Source organism: Mustela lutreola, chromosome 2 (assembly GCF_030435805.1).
Source record: "Mustela lutreola isolate mMusLut2 chromosome 2, mMusLut2.pri, whole genome shotgun sequence".
Classification (NCBI taxonomy): Eukaryota; Metazoa; Chordata; class Mammalia; order Carnivora; family Mustelidae; genus Mustela; species Mustela lutreola.
In genome coordinates, this window is record NC_081291.1 from 102,766,464 (window position 1) to 102,789,871 (window position 23,408).

Genomic DNA, 23,408 nt, shown 5'->3' on the forward strand with positions numbered 1-23,408 from the left:
GTACAGAGCCTGATACACAGTTGGTGCTTCATAATTTTTTGCTGCCTGCCCAGGCTGCTAATAGCCCAACAGAGGGATATATTTCCCTAAACCTTTGACAGAGGCTAGAGTTAGGAAGCCATTTCTGGGGACCTCACCACTGATTTGGAAAACTTGAGTTTCTTACTCCAGAACACTCAGCCTCTGAACTCTCAACTCTGAATGTTGTTGACCAGCCTCTAACTTGCCCTTGCTCCCTCCTGACTTAAAATATGCTGTATGGGGTGCATTTTCCCTGTCATACTAATGCTACCAAAAATGTTTCTGAACATTTTTTTCTTATGGATATTACTGTACTTTTTAAGTATTCCCTGCTTCCAGTTCAACAAATAAATTAGTTTCAGTTTCCATAGACCATGATTTCCTCAGTGGTGTAGCCTCCACCGTAGCAGTTTTTCCATGCTTTTTACTAAGAAGTCCCACCAAGTCCTGTTTTCTCCCTTAAAGTCTCTCCATGATACTCTCTGTAGACAGAGACAAGGTTGTAGTTGAGCCTACTATTAGAGATATATAGCATGTCAAAACGTACTTTTAAGTGGTTCTCTAAGTCTGAAGAAAATCATACAAGCAAATTATCTGCTTGTCCCAGCCCCTCTCCAAAGAAGATGAAAAAGAAGTCTTTTTCTTTTCCTAAAGATACACATACACACATGTCTGCATTTGTTAATCAGATGGTAGTAGCTAATATTTATTATGGATTTATTTTGTCCTCTTTATAAGAGCTTTATATCTGTGATTAATACTTTAATATTATCCCCATTTTGTAACTGAGAAAACTTATGCATAGAGAGGATAAGTACGCTGACAAAGGTCACATAGTTTAAAAGTAGACGTGCTGGGATTTGAAGAAGATAGTCTGGCCCTAAGGCTTCCCCCGCACAGAGTCACCCTGTCTCCTAGAGGGGACTTCTGCCTGGAGCTGGCTGAGGAATTCCCATGTTTTTGCGTTTCTTTCAGAAGTGCATTCCTGCACAGTACTCAAAGTAGATTTTTTCCAAGGACGTCCTGTATGAAGAATTTAAAAACCCAGAATCTTTTCATTTATCCAGAGAGCTGAGGAAGCTTAAGTTAAGTGATAGGTCATTTTTTTAAAAAATCAGATTATACATTTAGTTTTTGGTGATTCATTAAAGTCTTTACTGTTATGATGGTTTTATGTCTACGATCTTTTAGCTGAATTTGCTTCAGAAAAGCTACAGTCTGGGTCCTGCTAAGTTCCAGATCCTTGGCTGCAATGTGTGTGCAAAGGAAAGTTTCATGGTGAGACTGGTTGGTGAGCCTTTGGATTACTGCTCTCATTCTGTGGAAGGTATTATCACCTGTATCTGCTTTAAATAGGGGCACCTGGGTGGCTCAGTCAGTTGAGTGTCTGACTCTTGATGTTGGCTCAGGTCATGATCTCTCGGTTGTGGGATGGAGCCCCAAGTAGGGTTCCAAGCTCAGCAAGGAGTCTGCTTGTCCCTCTCCCTCTGCTCCTCCCCCTGCACCCCCTGCTTGCTCTCTCTCTCAAATTAAATAACTAATTAAATAAATAAAATCTTACAAAGAAAGAAAGTTATGTCCATAGAGGAATAGATTGTCTATGTTCCTCCCCATACTCCTTCTTTCTCTTCTCTTGGGATGAGATTCTGTGAGTTCTGTACACCACCACCAGTGTACAGCAATATACCACGTGAGCAGATGTCCGCTGTTGATTTTCTGTGTAGCTATTTGCTAAGTAGTATCGCAGTAAAATGTAATAGGATTGACTTCACTACCATCAATTTCAGCTGTGAAAATCACAATCCTTAATATTTTTTTTTTCCTTAACACAAAGGGTATCATAAGATAAAAGTAGGCTACAGGATTCATCTCTTCTCTCCTTCTAGAGAAAAACGGATGCCAGACCCTATTAAATAGCCTTTGTCCCCTCCTTGCTCCTAGAGTTTCTTTTTCACCTTTCCAACATCAGTGCTGGATTACCCAGACGGCTCACTGGGTATCAGCAAATCAGGGCACCTTCTCTCCGAGGGAAAAAGAGAATTGAAATTAAGATATTTCATGTTTTTTTAAAGATAGACGTCTTCTGCATCCAATTCCCATGTGGGGGTTCTCCTTCCATACATCCAACCAATTCTCTTATACCAGTTGGGGGTTCTATAATTCAACTCAATTCTGGCACCCTGGACTCAGAGATAGCATCAGATTTCACAGGCTAATGGGGCTGCATCCCCACAAGACTGCTGTCTACTTTGGATCCCAAAAGCAAGCGTAGGATGCCACCTGTGATTCTGGCTGAATGGCTGTAAATCTCTGGTCCTTCATGATCCCCTCCTTGGGTTTGCTTAATTTGCTAAAGCAGCTCGGGAAACCAGTTTACTCATTACATCACTGGTTTATTATAAAAGCATATGACTCATTGATTTCTGGATGGAAAAGATGCATAGGGCAAGGTGTGGGTAAAGGACTTGGAGCTTCCGGGCCTCCAAGCAAACCACTATGTCCAAATCTCCACCTGTTCATTCACCTGGAAGCTCTTCAAACCCCATCCTTTCCAGGTTTTTATGGAGTCTTCAAAATGTAGGCGTGATTGATCAGATCTCCAGTCATTTGTGATTGAAGTCAACCTCCACCTTCCCCGCCTCCCCAGAGGTCAGGGGTTGGGACTAAAAGTTCCAACCGTCTAATCATGTAGTTGATTCCTCTGGCAACCAGCCTTAGGTCCTCTCACTAACAAAAGACAACTTTATCACTCTCAGCCGTTAGGAGATTGCAAGGATTTTAGGAGCTCTGTGCCAGAAAGAGGGATGACCACCAAATATACATTTGTTACAATAAATCACAATACAGAGAGCACTAAGGCGGTCCTTAGGAGAAAAACATAACCTTCTGTTGGGCTTCTTTACATTTACCTTATGGATAAGTACTGTTTTTGCTTTGATTTCCCTATGGGAGTTGGGCACAATTTCCTTTACTACTGATTGGGGTCCTGAGTCCTCCAAAGCACAGAGCCTTAAGGAAAAGATCAATTGTTAACAGTTTTGGGGGGAGATGCAAGCCCAGGTCAGGGAAGTTAATAAGGATGAACAAAAAGGGAAGCCAGGCACCCTAAGAAGCAATGCAGGGCCATGCAGCTTCCCACCCTGGCCAGAGAGAGCCTTGAAAAGATCTAGCATGTCACTCAGCAGCTTTGTTTGCTTGGCATATGTGTTGAGAGACTGTAGGAAGCATTTTGTTTGAAGGTCTTCTTTCATAGAGGAGGAAACTCAGTTTTATTTCCTGGAAAAACACCAGACAATGTAAAACCTGTTACATTTATGTTATATTACATTAAATATATTGCGTATATTATATTATATTAAAATGTGGCCTTTAGTGGCACCTCTGACTTCCCCCTGTCCTGCTTCCTGCGTATCCATTATCACCAGCCCTGTCTCTCCTTCATTTCAAATCTCGCTGCACAGTTGGCATCTTCATAGTTCTCTCACCAGAATCTCACCTCTAAAGACTTTCTCTGTCCCGATTCCCAGCCCCTCCTTATACTTCAAACTGCCTTTTGTAAAACAATAGCTTTGGGGTGCCTAGGTGGCACAGTCGGTAAAGTGTCTGACTCTTGGGTTCAGCCCAGGTTGTGATCTCAGGGTCGTGTGATCGAGCCCCATGTCGGCCTCTGTGCTGCTTCATAGTCTCTCTCCCTCTCCCTCCACCCCTCTTTCTCTCTCTAAAATAAATAAATAAAATTTAAAAATATATTTAAAAAAATAAGAGAAACAATAGCTCCAATCTCATCGTTTCTCTGAAATATGCCTTCAGTCACTCCCTGATACCTAGAGCAAACTTGATCTTGGGTCAGAATCACTGGAGAGCTCAATAAAACACAGAATGCTAAGATCTATGCCCCACTCCCTACCCCCACCAGTTTCTAACCCTGTAGATGTGAGATTGGGCCCAGAATTTGCATTTCTGATAAGTTCCTGGTGATGCTGATGCTGGTGGTCTGGGCACCACATTTTCAGGACCACAGGCCTGAACATAAAGTTCAAATGACACAGTATGGCCATTAGGCATTTCTCATTCTATTTTGTTCACTTCATGTCCCTTCCTCTCCTATGGGTAAATGGCTCTTGCCAGGTTTGAAGCCACCACCTACGCCCCTCTGGCCAATTTAGTAGTCTAACCTTTAGCACCTTTAAGCCACATGATTAACTAAAACTTCTTTTGTGTGTCTATAGATAATGCATTGTTTCCTAGAAAGACTTGGAACCAAATCCTCTTGCACAACCTCCTGCGCCAGCCACCCCCCATACACAGCTTTGGAACACCTTGATAATGTCTGTAGTTGGCACCATTGAGTCTGCATGCAATCAAGCAGTGCTACAAACCACTATGCTCCCCTTTTTACTCATTAACTGCCAGAAATCTTCTTAATAAAGAAACCTCTAAGTTGATTTTTGGGCGAGAGTCAGCCTTCTCCCCAGGAGGCCGGCCTCCTGAATAAAGCTCATACTCCTTTCCAACCGCTGAACTTGCCCTCAGATAAAAGGTTCAGTACACACTCTTCCCTTTCCCCTTTAACCTAGAAGGGAAGGGAGGGGAAAGGAGAGGAGGAAAGGGAGGGGAAAAGGTGGGGAAAGGGGAGGGGGGAAGGGGAGGGGAAAGGGGAGAAGGGGAAGTGAGAAGGGGAGGAGGAAGGGGAGAGGGGCTGCTTCACTATTTCTCGCAGGTTTCTCTTAGCCCTTTGCCTCCATTTACAAAGGTAATGCCTTTATTAAACTCTCATCAGTTACCCACGTTGAGTATACAGGTTGCCCAAACTCCTTTTCAAAAGTTCGCCTTTACTGCCACTTTGCTTTTATGCCAGACCTCCATGAGTACCTGTTTTCATTTAGGGAAAGAAACCGAAAGAGTATTTCAGACTTTGCTTCATTTAATCCCCATGATAATACAAGGTATCTATGCCCACTGACATTTCATTGACTGGGGTTAAACGCCTGAAGAATCTCAGAGCCCAGAATTTGCACCCCAAATTTGACAGCAACGTCTGTCTCAAATGGATGAGATAATCTTTTTTTTTTTTTTTTTTAAGATTTAATTATCTATTTATTTATTTGACACAGAGACAAAGGGAGAGAGAGAACAGGAGCAGGGGGGGTGAAAGAGGGAGAAGCAGGCTTTCCCCTGAGCAGGCGATGCCAGACTCAATCCCAGGACCCTGGGACCCCGACCTGAGCTGAAGGCTGAAACTTCTGAGCCACCCAGGAGCCCCTGGGTGATAGAATCTTGAGGCAGCTGTTTTTGAGGTCTGAAAACCAAAACCTAGGGAACAGTGATTTGCAGAGAAAAGAAAGTGAAAGGAAAGGCACGGGCCAGTTGGGTGGGGCTGGGGCCTCATGCGTGGAGGAGTGGAGCTGGGGAGGACTACACCCTGCTCCCCTGGGCCCAGATGCCGGAAGCCTGACACCCCACACTCGAAGAACTTGCTCAGGAACTGGTGGCTGTGCCACTGTGTACAGAGCCTAGGAGATCCAGAGGCCTAGAGCGTGAGGTCCGCCTCAACTGGGCAGCATGTCCGGCTGGCTGGTGTTCATGCTTAGAGGAATGGTGAGCAGCGCCATGGGCGGGAGTGCGGAGGGCGGCAATGGACACTTCAGGACTGGGCTGGGGGAGACCGCACAGCCCTCTAACCCCCTGTCTCTGGGGAGGAGCTTACCACCCTGACTTGTCCCGGTAGAGAATAGAGTGCAGGGCGTCATTTCCCATGGAATCTTTGGTCTCTTTCCCCTTCACTTTTAGAAGTGCTTCATACATTAGGGATAGTCATCTTTTATCTGTGATATATGTTATGGCTACTTCCTTTCAGTCTGTCATTTGTCTTCTGAGTTTGCTTATGGTGGCTTTTTCTCCCATACAAACAGTTTTTATTTTTATGGTAAAAACTTTTTTTTAAAGATTTTATTCATTAATTTGAGAGAGAAAGAGAAAGCATGAGGGAGGCGGGGGCAGAGGCAGAGAGAGAAGCAGACTTCCAGCTGAGCAGGGAGGCTCAGTTCCAGGACCCTGAGATCACATGACCTAACGCTTAACCCACTGAGTCACCCAGGTGCCCCCCCCTTTTTAAAATTTACTAATTTTTTATTTTATTGCATTTGGAATTTTGTTCATATTTTAATAACTTTCCCTATCACCTGGGTTATGGTCACCCATTTTATTTGTAATGGTTTATTTTTCACATTTAGATCTTTGATACATTTGGAGTTTATTTTTGTTTATGATTTGAAGCATGGATCAAATTTTATCTTTTTTCCAAATGGGTATCCAGTTGTCCCAACACTGTTTATTAAAAAGATTAGCACTGCCCAAGATACCACCTTTATCACTTACTAGATTTTTACATGTATTTTGACTGTTTCTGGAACTTACGTTCTATTGACATGTTTATTCATCTGCTGCAGAGACTTTATTATATATTCTAATGTCAGGGCTAGTTCCCCTAAGAGCTCTTCCTTCCTGCTGTTTTCCTAGCTGTTCTTGTCTGCTTATCTTTACTTATGAACTTTGGGACTGGCTTTTTTTTTTTCTTTTTTTTTTTTAAGATTTTATTTATTTATTTGACAGAGATCACAAGTAGGCAGAGAGGCAGGCAGAGAGAGAGGAAGGGAAGCAGGCTCCCTGCTGAGCAGAGAGTCCGATGCGGGGCTCGATCCCAGGACCCTGGGATCATGACCTGAGCTGAAGGCAGAGGTTTTAACCCACCCAGGCGCCCCTGGGACTGACTTCTGATTTATGATCAGTGGCATAAAAAGCTCACTGAGGTTTATACTGGATTTGCATTAAATTTTTAAATTACAGGTAGCTGACATCTTGAGATGGTGTTGAGATGTTCTAACCAAGAACAAAGGATGCCATTTCCTTTTTTAAAATTTTTAAAATATTTCTTTATTTGTCAGAGAGAGAGGGAGAGAACACAAGCAGGGAGTGTGGCAGGCAGAGGGAGAAGCAGGCTCCCCACTGAGCAAGGAGCCTGATACTGGGCATGATCCCAGGAAGGGCCTATGACCTGGGCCAAAGGCAAATGCTTAACCAATTGAGCCACCCAGGCACCCCAAGGATGTCGTTTCTTTGTTCAGGTTTACTTCTGTGTCTTTAAGGAGTGTTTATAGAGGTCTTTCCAAGGTAGTGGAGGAGTAAGAGACCTTAGTTTTCATCTGGTCCCAGTTATTCAACTAGATAGCCATCAAATCATTCCAAATACCTGTGAACTCAATTGCTGATCCAAGAAAAGAATTGCTATAATTCTACAAATAGAAAAACAACAACTTTCTGCAAGGTAGAAGTGCAGAGAAGTGAATTCCAGGCAGTATATCCGAAGATAGACCTTGGGGGGCAAGAGCCTCCATAAGGTGGCTCCCAAGCAAGTGATATAGGAGTGGAGCACAAAATTGGAACTTTAAGCAGTCTGCTCTGGTGAAGGACATCCCTGTCTTCAAACTGCTCAGGGGGTAAAGCGGGTGTGATCCTGGGTGGGACAGTGAGTCGCAGGATCCCTGGGGTCACAGAAAGACCCGGGGTGCCCGAGGATGACATGGCTTCCAGGTATTGGCACAGGAAAGCCAGCTACTAACAGTGAGCCCGGGAGTGGAGCTCTCAGCTTGGGGTTTCCGTAATCTGCAAACCATGACACAGTCCAGCAACCGATTTCCAAGCAGGGGCCCAGAAAGTGGCAGCACCACAGCAAGATGCTGCCCCCACCCCCGCCAGCAGCATTGTGGGGAAAGCCACAGGAGTGGGTTTGGAGACTCAAAGCAGGGTCACGTGCCTGAGATAGAAACATTCTGTTATAGGCTGGGTGAGCATGGAGTGAAGCCGGAGACCAGGGAGACAGGAATGAGTGACTGCTTTTCTCTGAAGGCTCACTGAGGAGTGGGACCCTGAGCTCTTGGCTCTGGGACTGGAGATTGGGAGGCCACCATTTTCATTCTCATCCTCCAAAGCTGGCGGAAAGCCTTCAGGGAACAAAAGTCCTGCAGAGACCAAATGGGAGCCGATAAGCTTAACCTGGCCACGGCAAGGACGGTACAATTCCACCCAGGGCAAAGGGCATAAGATTTAGTACAACAGTCAAAGATCAGGAGAACTTCTAGCTAAGACCAAGTTTACAAATCACACAGAATTGCAAAACTCCAGCACTAGGGGAAAATAGTATATAAAATTCATGGATTTTTTTTCCCCTCATGATTTTTTAGTTTTTACATTTTAATTTTTTTCTCTTTCCTTTTGAAATGATTTCTTATTTTATCAGCTTTTTAAAACAAGTCTTTTTAAAATTTTCATCTTGAGAGTTATATTCTATCCTTTCATTATATTTAATTTTATTTATTTGTATATAGAGATAGATTTTTCTTTACAATTTTGGGATGTAGTTTCTTTCTTTCTTTCTTTCTTTTTTTTTTTTTTTTTTGAAGTACAAGAGATAATTTTTTTTTAACTGTGGCAAAATATATACAACATAAAAGTTACCGTTTTAACCATTTCTAAATGTATAGTTGTATGGCATTAAGTGCATTCACAGTGATATGCAATCATCACCACCACCATCTCCAGAACTTCATCTTCCCCAACTGAAGTTTGGAAAGTACTCTAATTCCTAAACACTAACTCCATATTCTCCCCACCCCCCAAGTCCCTGGCAACCACCCTTTTACTTTCTGACTCTATGAATTCGACTACTCTAGGTATCTCATATAGATGGAATCGTACAATATGCAGTTCTTCTGTGATGGGGTTATTTCACTTGACTTCATGTCTCCAAGATGCATTCATGTTGTAACATGTGTTAGGATTTCCTTCCTTTTTAAGGCTGGATAATATAAAAGTTTTCCATTTTGGTGAAGTCCAATATTCCTTTTTTTTTTCTTTTGTCACTTGTATGTTTGGTTTCATAGATAAAAAAAAAAAAACTATTGCCTAATCTAAGGTTACACATGTAGTGTCTTCTAACAAAGACACCAAAATAAACCCAGGATATAGTGTATTGTTCTATTCTTTTCACCTGTCCCATTATATCCTCTCTCTCTATTTTTTAAAAAATTTTCATTTAATTTTTTTCAGTTTCAGGTCTCTTCTGATTTATTTAGTGTATATTTCTGTGGGCTCATTGTTGTCATTTTAGTATTTTGTTCTCTTGTTCATCTGTTCTCTGGATAGAATGATAAGACAAAAAAACTCACCTCAAAAAAGAGAAAAGAGAACAAAAGGCAGTACTGACTGCCAGAGACCTAATCAGTTTGGATATAAATCAGTTGTCAGAACTAGACTTCAGAATAATGATTATAAAGATACTAACTGGGCTTGAAAAAAGCATAGAAGACACTAGAGGATCTCTTTCTGGAACAATAGAGAACTAAAATCTGATCAAGTTGAAATTGAAAAGGCTATTAATGCAATGCAATAAAAAAAATGGAGGCTTTAACTGCTAGGATAAATGCAGCAGAAGAGAGATTTAGTGATATAGAAGACCAAACAGATGGAGAATAAAGAAGCTGAGGAAAAGAGAGATAAATAACTACTGGATCACAGGGGGTAGAATTCAAGAGATAAGTGATACTGTAAAGTGAAACAATATTAGAATAATTGGGATCCTGGAAGAAGAGGAGAGAGAGGGATGGGGCAGAAGGTATATTGGAGCAAATTATAGCTGAGAACTTTCCTAATCTGGGGAAGGGAACAGGCATTCAATTCCAGGAGGTATGGAGAACCACCCTCAAAATCAATAAAAATAGTCTACACCTTGACATATAATAATGAAGCTTGCAAATCTCAGAAACAGAGAAAATCCCGACAGCAGCTCTGGACAAGAGATCTTTGACCTACAAGGGTAGAAACATTAGACTATTCACAGACCTGGGAGGCCAGAAAGGAGTAGCATGATATACTCAGGGTGCTAAATGAGAAAAATATGCACCCAAGAGTACTTTATCCAGCAAATCTGTCATTCAGAATAGGAGAGATAAAAAGGTTCCAGGACAAGCAGAAATTAAAAGAATTTGTGGTCATTAAACCAGCCCTGCAAGAAATATTAAAGGGGATCCTTTAAGTGAAGAGATAGCCCAGAAGTAACACAGACCAGAAAGAAACAGAAACAATACACAGAAACAGTGACTTTACAGGTAATACAATGGTACTAAATTCATATTTACTCTGAATGTAAATGGGCTGAATGCCCCAATCAAAAGACCTAGAGTATCTGATTGGATAAAAAACAAAACAAAACAAGACCCATTGATATGCTGTCTGCAAGAGATTCATTTTATTTATTTATTCTTTTAAAGATTTTATTTTATTTATTTGTCAGAGAGAGAGCACAAACAGAGGGAGCAGCAGGCAGAAAGAAAAGCAGCCTCCCCACTGAATAAGGATCCCAATGTGGGACTTGATCCCAGCACCCCAGGATCACGATCCAAGCCAAAGGCAGACGCCCAACCTACTGAACCACCCAGGCATTCCAAGAGACTCATTTTAGATCCAAAGACACCCCCAGATTTAAAGTGAGGCGGTGGATACCATTTATCATGCTAATGGACATCAAAAGAAAGTTGGGTAGCAATCCTTATATCACACAAATTAGATTTTTAAACCAAAGACTGTATTAAGAGATGAGGAAGGACACTATATCATAATTAAAGGGTCTATCCAACAAGACAACCTAACAATTGTAAATATTTATACCCTTAACATGGGAGCAGCCAATTATATAAACCAATTAATAACAAAATTGAAGAAACTGGATGATGGACATTAAGGAGGGCATGTGATGTAATAAACTCTGGATGTTATATAAGACTGATGAGTCACTGACCACTACCTCTGAAACTAATAATACACTATATATTAACTAATTGAATTCAAATTAAAAAAATATTTAACATTTTCTTATATAGAATATTTCTTGCTAAGTTTGTTTCTAAATATTTTATTCATTTATTTATTTTGCTATTTTACATAAGGTTTTTCATTCACTGTATCTTCTGTGTATATGAATGCTATTGACTTCCTTTCATTTAAAAATTTAAGGTATAATTTACATACAGCAAATTCATACTTCTTAGTGTACAGTTCTTTGAGTTTTGACAAATGCATACAATCATGGGATAACCACAAGATATAAGATATACAAAGATATAAAGGTATAAAAAAGAGTTTCATCACTCCCCAAATTCCCACTGGTTCCTTTGTAATCAACTTCTGCACTCAAGGTGAGAACTTGGCAAATAGTGGTCAGATTTTGGTCCCTGTAGACCATGCCGCAGGTGGTCTTTTGAGCCTTGCTGCTTTCACTTAGCATAATACAATTGAGTTTCATCCATGTCGTTGGACCTATTGCTAATTTGCTATTGCTTTCTAATTTAATTCCACAGTGGAAATCAGGAGATGGACACTTAACTCACTGAGCCACTCGGGTGTCCTTACTTTTGGAGTGTTTAAAGTTAACATTTTTAACCTATCAGGGGCTAATATACTGCGGTTAGGTGTTGACTGTGAAGTATGAATTTATATCTAATTTTATTTTCTTCATAATGAAAATTAACATTCTGAACAATATTTATTAAATTATGATTCAGCTCTTCACTTTCTTATTCCTCTTAATACTTATGTTAAGCTTTTTGATACATTAAGGTTTATATCTGGAACTTCTATTTTACTTCTTGTCATATCATTTATTTTTAATTTAGAACTATTTAGCTTTATAATTACTACTTAAAGATTTTTTTTAATTGAGTGGAGGATATAGAAAGTTCCCATATACCACCTGTCACCCCCAACTCCTCCATTATCAACATCTCACACAAGAGTGGTGCATTTGTTGTCATTGGTGAATCTACATTTACCCATTATTATCACTTAAAGTTCCTAGTTTACATTAGCATTGACTCTTGCTGTTGTACATTCTTTGAGTTTTGACAAATGTTTAATAACATATATCCACCTTTACAGTATCATACAAAATAGTTTCACTACCATAGAAATCCTCTGTACTCTGCTGTCTATCCTTCCCACTACTCTAATCCCTGGCACCCACTGATCTTTTTACTGTCTCCATAGTTTTGCCTTTTCCAAAATATTATATAGTTGGAATCATATGTTAACCTTTTTAGGTTGCTTTGTTTTACTTAGTAATGCATATTTAAGTTTCCACCATGTTTTTTCATGGCTTGAGAGCTCATTTGTTTTTGGTGCTGAATAATATTCCATTGTCTGGATATACCAAGGTTTATTTATCCATTTGCTTATTGCAGAACATCTTAGTTTCCTCCAAGTTTTGGCAATTATTAATAAAACTGCTATAATCATCTATTGTAGGTTTTTGTGTAGACATAATTTTTTAAAAAGATTTTATTTATTTATTTGACAGAGCAAGAGAACACAAGTGAGGGAGCAGCAGGCAGAGGGAGAGGGAGAAGCAGACTCCTTGCTGAGCAAGGAGCCAGATGTGGGGCTCCATGCAGGGCTCCATACAGGGGTCCGTGAGGGGATCAAACCCAGGACTCTGGGATCATGACCTGAGCCAAAGGCTGACACTTAGCCAACTGAGCCACCCAGGCACCCCTGTAGACATAAATTTTTAACTCTTTTGGGTAACTACCAGCAGCATGATTGCTGGATTATGTGGGAAGAATATGTACAGTTTTGTAAGAAACTATCAAACTGTCTTGCAAAGTGAATACCATTTTCATTCCCACCAACTATGTATGATATGAGAGTTCCTATTGCTCCACATCCTTTGCCTGCGTTTGGTATTATCACCATTCCACTAGGTGTGCAGTGGGATCTCCTTGTTTTTCTAATTTGCATTTCCCCGGTGACATATAATGTTAGGCATCTTTTCATATGCTTATTTGCCATTTGTCTATCTTCTTTGGTGAAGCATCTATTGAGTGATGGGGTCCGTGATCAAAGGAGCGAGACAGATACAAAGCAAAGGTCAAGCAAAGCTTTATTTCATGCCAACACGGAGAATCAAACCGACTGGCTGGGGCCATCTCTTAGGGAGAGAGCGACCACCCCCAGCTTCACAGACTAGCTTTTATAGAGCAAAGACCATGTGGTTGAGCCTGGCCAATGAGATTGTCTCCACCTGGCCTGACTCATCTTTGCATTCTGGGCTCTGTTATCTCCACCTGACCTGACCCGTCCTGGTATTTGAGCTCTGTTATCAGGGACTGTTGACCATATTGGTCGACCAACTTGCTTTTAAGTAAGTTCCTCTTGGGAGTGGGGGGCAAGGTCAGTTTAAGTTTTACTGCACAAACGACAAAATGGCTGTTTAACTGAGATGAAGTCACTCTGGCTAAGTAGGTCCCTACATTGAGGTCTTTTGCCTGGTTTAAAATTAGGTTGTTTTCTTATTGTTGAATCCCAAAGGTCCTTTATATTTTGGGTAACAGCTTTTTATTAGTTATTTCTTTTGCAAATATTTTCTTCCAGTTTGTGGAAAATGCATTTTAAGGTGTAGCATGCTGAGTCCCTCATCATTTCATTTGGTATTGTCTTGTTTTTTAAAACACAGTTTGCTTTCATTTTGTCAAATTTTATAAATTACCACTTAACTGGACTTGAATTAAGGGATTTCATATATTATAATCTGTAATTTGGAGAGTATTATCATTTGTAATATATTTATGCAAGGCCGGAGACTATTGAGACTATTTTTGTCATTAATATTTAGATACTCTTTTAAAGTGATCTCATATGTCTTTATCTATACTTTCTCTAAGGATTAATTTATTGATTCTTATTTTTTAAAAAAGATTTTATTTATTTATTTGACAGAGAGAGATCACAAGTAGGCAGAGAGGCAGGTAGAGAAGGGGAAGCAGACTCCCCACTGAGCAGAGAGCCCGTTGCGGGTCTTGATCCCAAGACCCTGAGATCATGACCTGAGCCAAAGGCAGAGGCTTAACCCACTGAGCCATCCAGGCAACCAGATTCTTATTTTTAAATAACAGTTTTGTTGAGATATAACTTACATGCCACAAAATTCACTCTTTAAAAGTGTACAATTCAGTGGTTTTTAGTATGTTCACAGTGTTCACCACTGTCTATTTTTAGAAATTTTCATCACCCCAAAGAAACTCCAAGTGCATTTGCAATCATTCCCCTTTCCCTCCTCCCCACAGACTAGTAACCACTAATATACTTCTATGTATTTTGGACATTTCAGATAAATAAGATAATTTAGTATGTGTTTTTTTTTGCCACTGACTTCTTTCATTTAGCAGATTTTCAGGGTTCATTAATGTTGCGGAATATATCAAAACTTTGTTAGTTTTTATGGCCAAATAATATGCCATTGTACAGATATACCATTTTTTATTTATCCATTCATTAATTGATGGACATTTGGTTATTTCCACCTTTTGACTATTGTGAATAATGCTGCTGTGAACATTTGTTGTCTCAGTCAACTTGGACTGCTAGAACAAATACCATAGACTTGGTGGCTTAAACAGCACTGATTTCCCATAGTCTGGAGGCTGGAAGTCTGAGGTCAGGAAATCAGCATGATAGAGTTCTTGGTGAGAACCCTTTTCCTGATTTGCAGATGACCTCCTCTTGTTATTTTCTCAGATGGCAGAAAGGGAGCTCTAGTTGTCTCCTCTTCTTATAAGGACACTAGTCCTTTCATGGGGGTTCCACTTTCATGACATCATCTAAACCTAATCACTTCCCATCTGACCCCATCTCCAAATACCGTCAATCACATTGAGGATTAGGACTTAAAACCTGAATTTGGGGGACACACAAACATTCTGTCCATAGATTTGTGAAATAGTTTTTGTGTGGACATATGTTTCACCTCTATGGTATATTCCTGTCTGAGTGTAGAACACCTGGATTATATAGTAACTCCATTGTGAAACTGTATTCCTAAGTGGTTGTACCATTTCTATTCCAGCAAGGTATGTTTCCAGTTTTTTTGCATCCTTGTCAACACTTGTTATTGTCCATCTTTTAAAATTTTAGTTATTCCAGTACATGTAAAGTGTTAGCTCATTGTGGTTTTGATTTGCATTTTCTTAATGATGAATGATGTTCAACATTTTGTTATGTCCTTATTGACCATGTGTATGTCATCCTTGGAGAGGTGTCTATTCAAATCCTTTGCCTATTTTAAAATTGGATTATTTGGTTTTTTTATTGTTCAGTTTTAAGTGTTCTTTATTTAGATTACATGCCCTTTATCAACTATGCTTTGCAAATCCTTTCTCCCTTTCTATGAGTTGTCTTTTCACTTTCTTGATGGTGTTGATGATTTAAAAAATTTTTCACAATATGTGACTATGGTATTTGTAAAGAATGTTTTTGTTATCTTTTCCATTTTTATATTTATTTTTATTTCTTTTCACCACCTTATTTTGATGACCAGGAAATATTCTGAAAAATATATCAAATAGGAGTGGTACCAGAGTACATTTTTAGTTTTTGTTTTATTTCCTCTACTTTTAAGGAGAGTGGCTGTCCTGTTTCCTTTTTTTAAAAAAAATTGTGTTATATTAGTCACCATAAAATACATCATTAGTTTTTGATGCAGTGTTTCAAGATTCATTGTTTATGTACAACACCCAGTGCTGCATGCAATATGTGTCCTCCTTAATCCCCACCACCAGGCTCACTCATCCCCCACCCCCTCCCTTCCAAAACCATAAGTTTGTTTCTCAGAGTCCACAGTCTCTCATGGTTCATCTCCCCCTCCGATTTCCCCCAATTCACTTTTCCTTTCCTTGTCCTTATGTCCTCCATGTTATTCCTTATCAAGTAAGTGAAACCATATGAGAATTGGCTTTCTTTGCTTGACTTATTTCACTCAGCATAATCCCTTCCATTTGGCAGGAAGCAACAAATGTTGGAGAGGATGTGGAGGAAGGGGAACCCTCTTACACTGTTGGTGGGAATGCAAATTGGTGCAACCACTTTGGAAAACAGTGTGGGGATTCCTCAGAATTAAAAATAGAGCTACACTATGACCCTGCAGTTGCACTACTGGGTATTTAACACAAAGACTTGTCCTGTTTCTTCACTGTGAATACTATTAACTTCTGAGTTCAGAGTAAGTCTCTTTATCATACTAAAAGTTCCTTTATTTCTCTTTCAAGGGTTAAAAACAATGAAAAATGGAAGTAATAATCTCTGTTCTCCTCATAAATAGCTACCCCATACCCAATCTTCTTTATGACCATGCAACATTTTTATTTTGGTTATCTGTAGATTGCCCTTTCATTATGCAGTAACAGAAACTTCTTTCTTTTCAGTAATGAATTGTAGCACTAATAATTTATGTCAGTGGATGAGCGTCATCATTTATTGTCATGGTTATTATTTTTTTTCCCTGTGTTGGTGAGTAAAACTGATTTTACAAAGAATAAGGTATTACTTTATGCAATCATTTAGCCACAATTACTATTTTCTTTCTTCCTTCCTTCCTTTCCTTCTCCTTCCTTTCTTCCTTCCTTCTGCAATGAGTGAAATCTATTTTCTTCCAAAGCATTGAAAACATCAGAAAGTAAGATACAGGCCAAATCCTTTCAGATCTCAAATCAGATGTAAAACTAACATCTTAAGTGTTTCTGTCTCTCTAAAAATTGCTAAGTTGGAAGACCTCATGCAAAAGCAATGCTTTTCAGAAGAGTGGACAAAACGGATGAATTGAAAGTGGATGAAACAGATGAATTTTCAAAAGACCATTCACGAGCCTCCCTTTTGGTTGCATTTCACAATATCCAAGGCACCATTATAGAGAATGTGCTCTCTGTGCTTATGGAGTTGATTAGTGGCCTGTCAGAAGCCAATGGTGACTTCAGTGTGGAAGTAATATCCAATATTAAAGTTGCTGTCATGACTTTTCTCAAAAATACTGGTAAGGCAGACAATAACTTTTAACCTTTCATTTGCAAATAGTGGTTGTATCCTATTTTGAGATTCCAGGCATCCCACAATGGGTTTTGTTTAAAAGTTGTGCTCTTTCTAACTCCCAGTAAGATGATTGCAAGGGATAACATATTATCACTTCTGGTACTACCCATAACTAGCATTTATCAGGTGCCTTGCTCTATGCTAAGCACTGTGCTAAGCTTTTACTTACTTCACTCTCAAAACATATAGCACTATGAGATAGGTACATTATTTTTTCCATTCTATAGATGAAGAAGTCTAGGTTTCAAGAAAGTTAAACGACTTGTTCTTAGGCACAAAGCTAGTAAGTATTTGAATCAGAATTCCAAATTAAACATTCTGACTTCTGAGTGTATTTTCTTAACCACTGTGAATATACCCTCAAATTTCCCATGAACTTAATAGTTATAGGAGTTTATTTTTATGACAATGACATGTCCAAATAGAGACCAAGCTATGGTAAAGTGAGGGGGCGGGGAAGGAAATTAGATTTAGGAAACAATATAGTATTATAATCATCATCATTATTACTATGAGCTTACAAAATGGTTGCACGTACTTGATTTTATTTAGAAAGGTAAGTGTCGACCCATGTTCCCAAAATGGTCTTAAATGGAGGCCACTGTTAATGATAGCTATGTACTCATGCACTCACAGTAAGCAATGTGGGATAGGTTGAGGTTGACACTGAAATATAACTTTATATAGAAATTTAGTATCTAAATTTTAATTCTTAGTTATAGCCTCTAAATCAAATTACACTTCAAAATTGTTTTCTTTTGCTATGAAATGAAATTATAGTACCAATAAACTGATTTTTATTTGTAGGCGTCAGGACATCTGTTAATGCTTGTGTCGGACACAACAGAGTTCAGCAATTTGAGATTTTCCCAAGACTTCTGGAACTGACAAGAACCATTAGGGTTGAAAATCTGCCACCTCAAATTAATAATAGTTAATAGCAATGGAGGAGAAGGAGTAACCAACATGCAGCTTTTCCCAGAGGAGAGTTCAGCCCTGGTTGAGTTTTCTGACTACAAAGGTAATCAATTTCTCTTCTTTCTTGATCTTTACAGTTATTATTACCCATTTCATAGACAAATGAAGTCAGATTAGAGGCCACACAAGTGCTTAGGAAACCCATCAAAGACACCCATTCTTACTGGAATTAACTCGGGCTTTGAACAGTTCTCTGTGAAAACCTAGCTGAAAGAATTGTTTTTTGTGCAGTAACAAAAAAACAGACAGCAAAACCTCTCTTGACCTCAATTTCTTGGTAGTTAGCTGCTTCTCTTCTTTGTTTCCCTTTGCAGGAAAATTTCTCAATTGAATTTGTCATTACTCATCCCCATTCCCTCCCCTCTTATTCTTTCTTAAATCCATTCTAAAAAAGGCTTTTACCCCATCATTCCACCAAAATTATTTTTGCCAGTGACAAGAATCATTTATTGCTAAATTCACTAGCCACTTAGCAGTCCTCATTTTACTTGATCTCTTAATAACATTCGACTCAATATTCAATAGCTCCTTCCAAATGCATTTTCTCCACTTGCTGCTACGATGCCACACTTTGGTTTTTTTTTGTTTTTGTTTTTATTTTTGTTTTATACCTCTGTAGCTGTTCATTCTCATTCTTTTTTTTTTTTAAGGTTTTATTTTATTTCTTTGATAGAGAGAGAGAGAGCACATGCACGCACACATAAGCAGGAGGGGCAGCAGGCAGAGGAGAGGACAAGCAGGCTCTCCGCAGAGCAGGGAGCCTGATGAGGGATTCCATCCCAGGACCCTGGGATCATGACCAGAGAAGATGCTTTACTGACTAAGCCACCCAGGTGCTCTTCATTCTCATTTTTTCTTCATTTACCTTCTTTTCTTCAACTCTGAAGGTAGAGCTCAGCTCCTTTCTTCTTTTTGTCTTCACTCAGTTCCTGGGAGGTTTAATGGCTTTAAATACTGTGTACATATCCATGACTCCCAGTTCATATCTGTAGTCAATACTCTCTCATGAACTCCAATGCCTACACTCACTGCATACTAGACTTCTTCACCTGGTTGTCTAAAAGTATATGATACAAATATAACATGTCCAAGACAAAACTCCCCATCCTCCTCACTCTACGCTACCAACCTACATTATCCACAGGCTTCCCGATTTCAGTTGATAGCAACTTCATCCTAGTTGCTCAGACCAAAACCTGGGAGTCTCTCATATCCCATTCTCAGTTTTTTAGGAAACCCTGTTCACTTTACCTTTGAGATGTATTCAGAATCTGATCACTCCTTAAGGAAGACAGTAAGAATTTAGAAAATTAAATGAACCATTTTAAAGGTAGTAATCTCCCAAAGAACTTAAGCCACAAAACAGTTTATATTTTAGATAATAAGATGAAATAAATACCATTTTTAATGGCCATACTTCACCGGCACACCCCCTCCCAACTATGATCTTTAGGAAGAGTTGATGAAGCCAAGAAGTATCCCTGAAATTATAGGTGGGGATAGAAGACTTGTTGGGGGGTGGGGAGTGCTAGGGAATGAATGAGGTCAAGAGAAGAGAAACAGAAATTAGGATCTTCCTTACATAGCTTTGAAGGAAACCAGTCAGTCAGGAAAGCCAGAAATTGAGATGCTCTCTGGAGAGAAAAGAAGCTCAACTTTCAATAATGGTTTAAGAAGCTAATAGTCTTAGGACCAGACTAAAATAATATCTGATTCTTTATACAGCAAGAAATTGATACCATTGGACATTTTTAGTTGGTACTTTGTGAAAAGACAAACATTTGGTATCCCTCACTTAGCAGACTTCTACATTTAAAACTGTTTCATTCTTGGGATTCGTACTAACCTCCCAAAGATGCAAAATATGAAGGCCCATCTCTCTCCACATACTTGCCACCTGAACCTGAAGAGTATTGACATCTGAAGAGCTTTTTTTTTTTTTTTAACAGTTTTTTATGGGTATACTAGTAAATGGTTAATATCTAAGCATATTCAGCACCTCTGGAGTTAACAGGGTTAGTAGAGAGCCTCAGTCTGCACTCCAGCCATTGTGAGCTGAAGAAGCCAGCAGGGGAGGCAGAGTGATACAGAGTATAGTGCAACAGTTTACAAACTTCTCGGAAACCACAGTGCACCCTAAATAGATATATATAGTTTATATCCCAACCCATATCTGTTTTGCAAATAAAAACATTTGTTGGAATTTGGAAAAAATTTCTGCTACAACATGCATTTCTTGCTAGGGAACTGATGTACTCTATTTTCGATTCTATTTTGTTTTGTTTTTGCTTGGTCGGGTTTTGAGTTTTGTTTTGTTTTTTGTTTTTAATTTTTTGTAAGATCCTTAAACATTCATATTGCTGGTATAGTCATTAGAGGTTGACTTTCAGCAATGACTCTGACACAAAGGGTGAGGGAGGAGAGGTTTTAACCTTATCCCTGCTATCTCCACTAGCCAGCCTCTTCAAGCCATCCTAAATAAGCATGCAGTCTGTGTTAATTTTTTATTGCTGCATACCAAAGTTAGTGGCTTTACATAGCAAGCACTTATTGTCTTATACTTCCTGAAGGCCAGGAATTTGGGGGAGGCTTAATTGGGTAATCCTGGTGGAAGATCTCTCATGAGGTTCCTATCAACCTGTTCATCAGGGCTGCAATCATCAGAATGCTTGATGAGGACTGGAGGGTTTCTTCTACCTTTGCTTACACAACTGCTGCCAGTGGCTTCAGCTCCTTGCCACTAGGGCCTGCCCCCGTGGGTGTTCATGACATGGCAGCTGGCTGCTCCCAGACTAAGTTATCTGAGGGGGTGCGGAGGGCTCTAAGTGCCTTTTGTAATCAAGCCTCTGAAGGGATATAGCATCACTTGTGCCATATTCTGTTGGTTACAAAGACCAACTCTGATACAATATGGAAGGAAACTATTCAAAGGCATGATTACCAAGTGGTAGGGATCATTGGGTGCCATCTTACTTACACAGTCCAAGAAGGCTTACTTACACAGTCTTCTCTATCACAATAGAGCACCACTGGCCTTTAGAATCCCAAAGATATATATTTATTTATTTTTCATTTCTTATTTTAAAAAAAGATTTTATTTATTTATTTATCGCTTATTTATGAGAGAGAGAGAGAGAGAGGGAGAGAGAGAAACAGAGACGGGGAGGGGCAGAGAGAGAGGGAGAGGGAGACTCTTAAGCAGGCTCTGCATTGAGCATAGAGCCCAATGTGGAGCTCAATCTTGTGAGCCCAAGATCATGACCTGAGGTGAAATAAAGAGCCAGAAGCTTAACTGACTGAGCCACCCAGGGATCCCCAAGGGTATATATTTAAATCCTTCTGTAATTAGCTGGATAACAATGGCAACATTACTTCCTTAGTCTCTGTTTCCTCATTTAAAAAGTGGAGATAAAATCTATCTCACAGGGTCACTGTGAAGATTAAATTAAGTAGGATAATATTTGTTAACTGACACATAGCAGGTATTCAATCGATAAAGATATTTAACTATCAAAGTAGGAAAGAATGGAAAACACAAGTTATTAATTTGATGAGAAATGATAGATATGAATTGTGCTTTAGATAGCTATATGTCTCAGCTGCTACAGGGTCAAGTATTATTACTAAGTGGTGTTTGAATAGTTCACTGTCCTTTGTTTTGATGTTGTTATGACTTCCGACAAAAAAGTACTGTAACAAACTATTTCTACTAGGTAACATGCACTGGAAATAGACTCGTGAATTTCATTTAGAAAAAAATGCCCCCTGCACCTCTAAAAACACAAAATAGTTCAGATGTAAAATCAGACCACTAGGTGATTGTCCTTCTTCTGCTTGGCTGCAAACTCACTGTTCCCCGAGTTGACTCATCCTACCTTAGAACAGTACTAATCACCAAAAATAAATAAATAAATAAATAAATAAATAATAAAGAAAAAGAAAAAAAATAAAAATAGCATTGTATGAAGCCCAAACATATTTTACTTACTATCCTTGCTCTTCCTTTTAGGGTTGTAGAGATAAATCCTTTATAAGATAGTCCTTCAGATGTTTAAGGGTAACTATTATGTGTGGCTCCCATCCTACCTAAAATCTGTACTTCTGCAAGTTAAATATATTCAGTTCTTTTTTTATACCCTCATGTGATATGGTTTTGAATCCTTTTACAGCATCAGTTTCCCTCTTCTGAACACCATAGCTAGTTTTCATAAACCCTTTGCAAAGTTTAGCACCCTGAACAAAATACAATACCCCAGGCATTGCCCGTTTTTACCAGTGAGAAGAATAGGATTATGTTTCACCATACCTATTCTTGTTACTATGTTTTTCTTACTATAGCCCCAAATCTCATCACTACCCATTTTTAAATGAATGGTTTTTATTTTTAGAGCAGTTTTAGGTTTAACGAACATTTAAACAGAAAGTAAGGATAATTCTTCCTGCCCCCAGTTTCCCTAATATTAAGGTATTGGATTAATGGTAATTTTGTTAACAATTGAAAAGTATTGCTACATTATTATTAACTAAAGTCCATTATATTAGAGTTCACTCCTTGTGTTGGATGATTCTCTGGGTTTTGACAAATGCACAGTGTCGTGTGTCCTCAGTAACAGTTTCATATGGAATAATTTCAGTTTCATATGGAATAATTTCGTATGGAATAATTTCAAATTGCAGGCAGCCACTGATATTTATTTTTTAAAGATTTTATTTATTTATTTGACAGAGAGGGATCACAAATAGGCAGAGAGAGAGAGGGGAAAGCAGGCTCCCTGCCGAGCAGAAAGCCCGTTGCAGGGCTCGATCCCAGGACCCTGAGATCATGATCTGAGCCAAAGGCAGAGGCTTAACCCATTGAGCCACCCAGGTGCACCAGCCACTGATATTTTTAATGTCTTCACAGTTTTGCCTTTTCCAAAATGTCATGTAGCTGGAATTATATGATATTTAGCCTTTCAGATGGGCTCCTTTGCTTAACAATAGGCATTATATTTCTTCCATGTCGTTTGGTAGCTTAATGGCTCTTTTCTTTTTCTCTGAATAATATTCTGTTTTATGGAGGCATCATGTCCATTATTTATCCATTCATTTATTGAAGGACATCTTGGTTGCTTCTAAGTTTTGGCAATAATGAATAAAGCTCATGTGCAGGTTTGTGTGGGCATATGTTTGCAAATCATTTAGGTAAATACCACAAAACACAAATGCTGGATCCTATGGTAAGAGTATGTTTAGTTTTGTAAGAAACTGCCAGACTGTCTTCTGAAATGGCTGTACCATGTTGCAGAATTAGAGTTCCTGTTGCTCCGTGTTCTTCCCAGTGTTTGGTGACTTTTTTTTTCTGCTTAAATACAGCTACATCACTGTTGATTTATACAGAATTTGTCATCAATCAAAATCCCTTAGATATTTTTGTATGACTTAGCTGCTAAGCCACGTTCTTG

The 23,408-nt window shown here is 39.1% G+C and overlaps 1 protein-coding gene across 7 annotated transcripts in view; it reads left to right on the forward strand.

The window, feature by feature from the left end:
* Positions 1-5,374: 5,374 nt before the first annotated feature.
* PARP15 (poly(ADP-ribose) polymerase family member 15) overlaps positions 5,375-23,408 on the forward strand; it is a 55,778-nt gene continuing 37,744 nt past the window's right edge. For 4 of the 7 annotated variants that reach the window (XM_059162835.1, XM_059162831.1, XM_059162833.1 and 1 more), the window contains exons 1-3: positions 5,375-5,619; positions 16,664-16,930; positions 17,794-18,007. The gene's annotated coding sequence lies outside the window, so the exon portion shown is untranslated. The remainder of the gene's footprint in view (positions 5,620-16,663; positions 16,931-17,793; positions 18,008-23,408) is intronic. The other 3 variants (XM_059162832.1, XM_059162830.1, XM_059162829.1) reach the window with 2 other exon arrangements.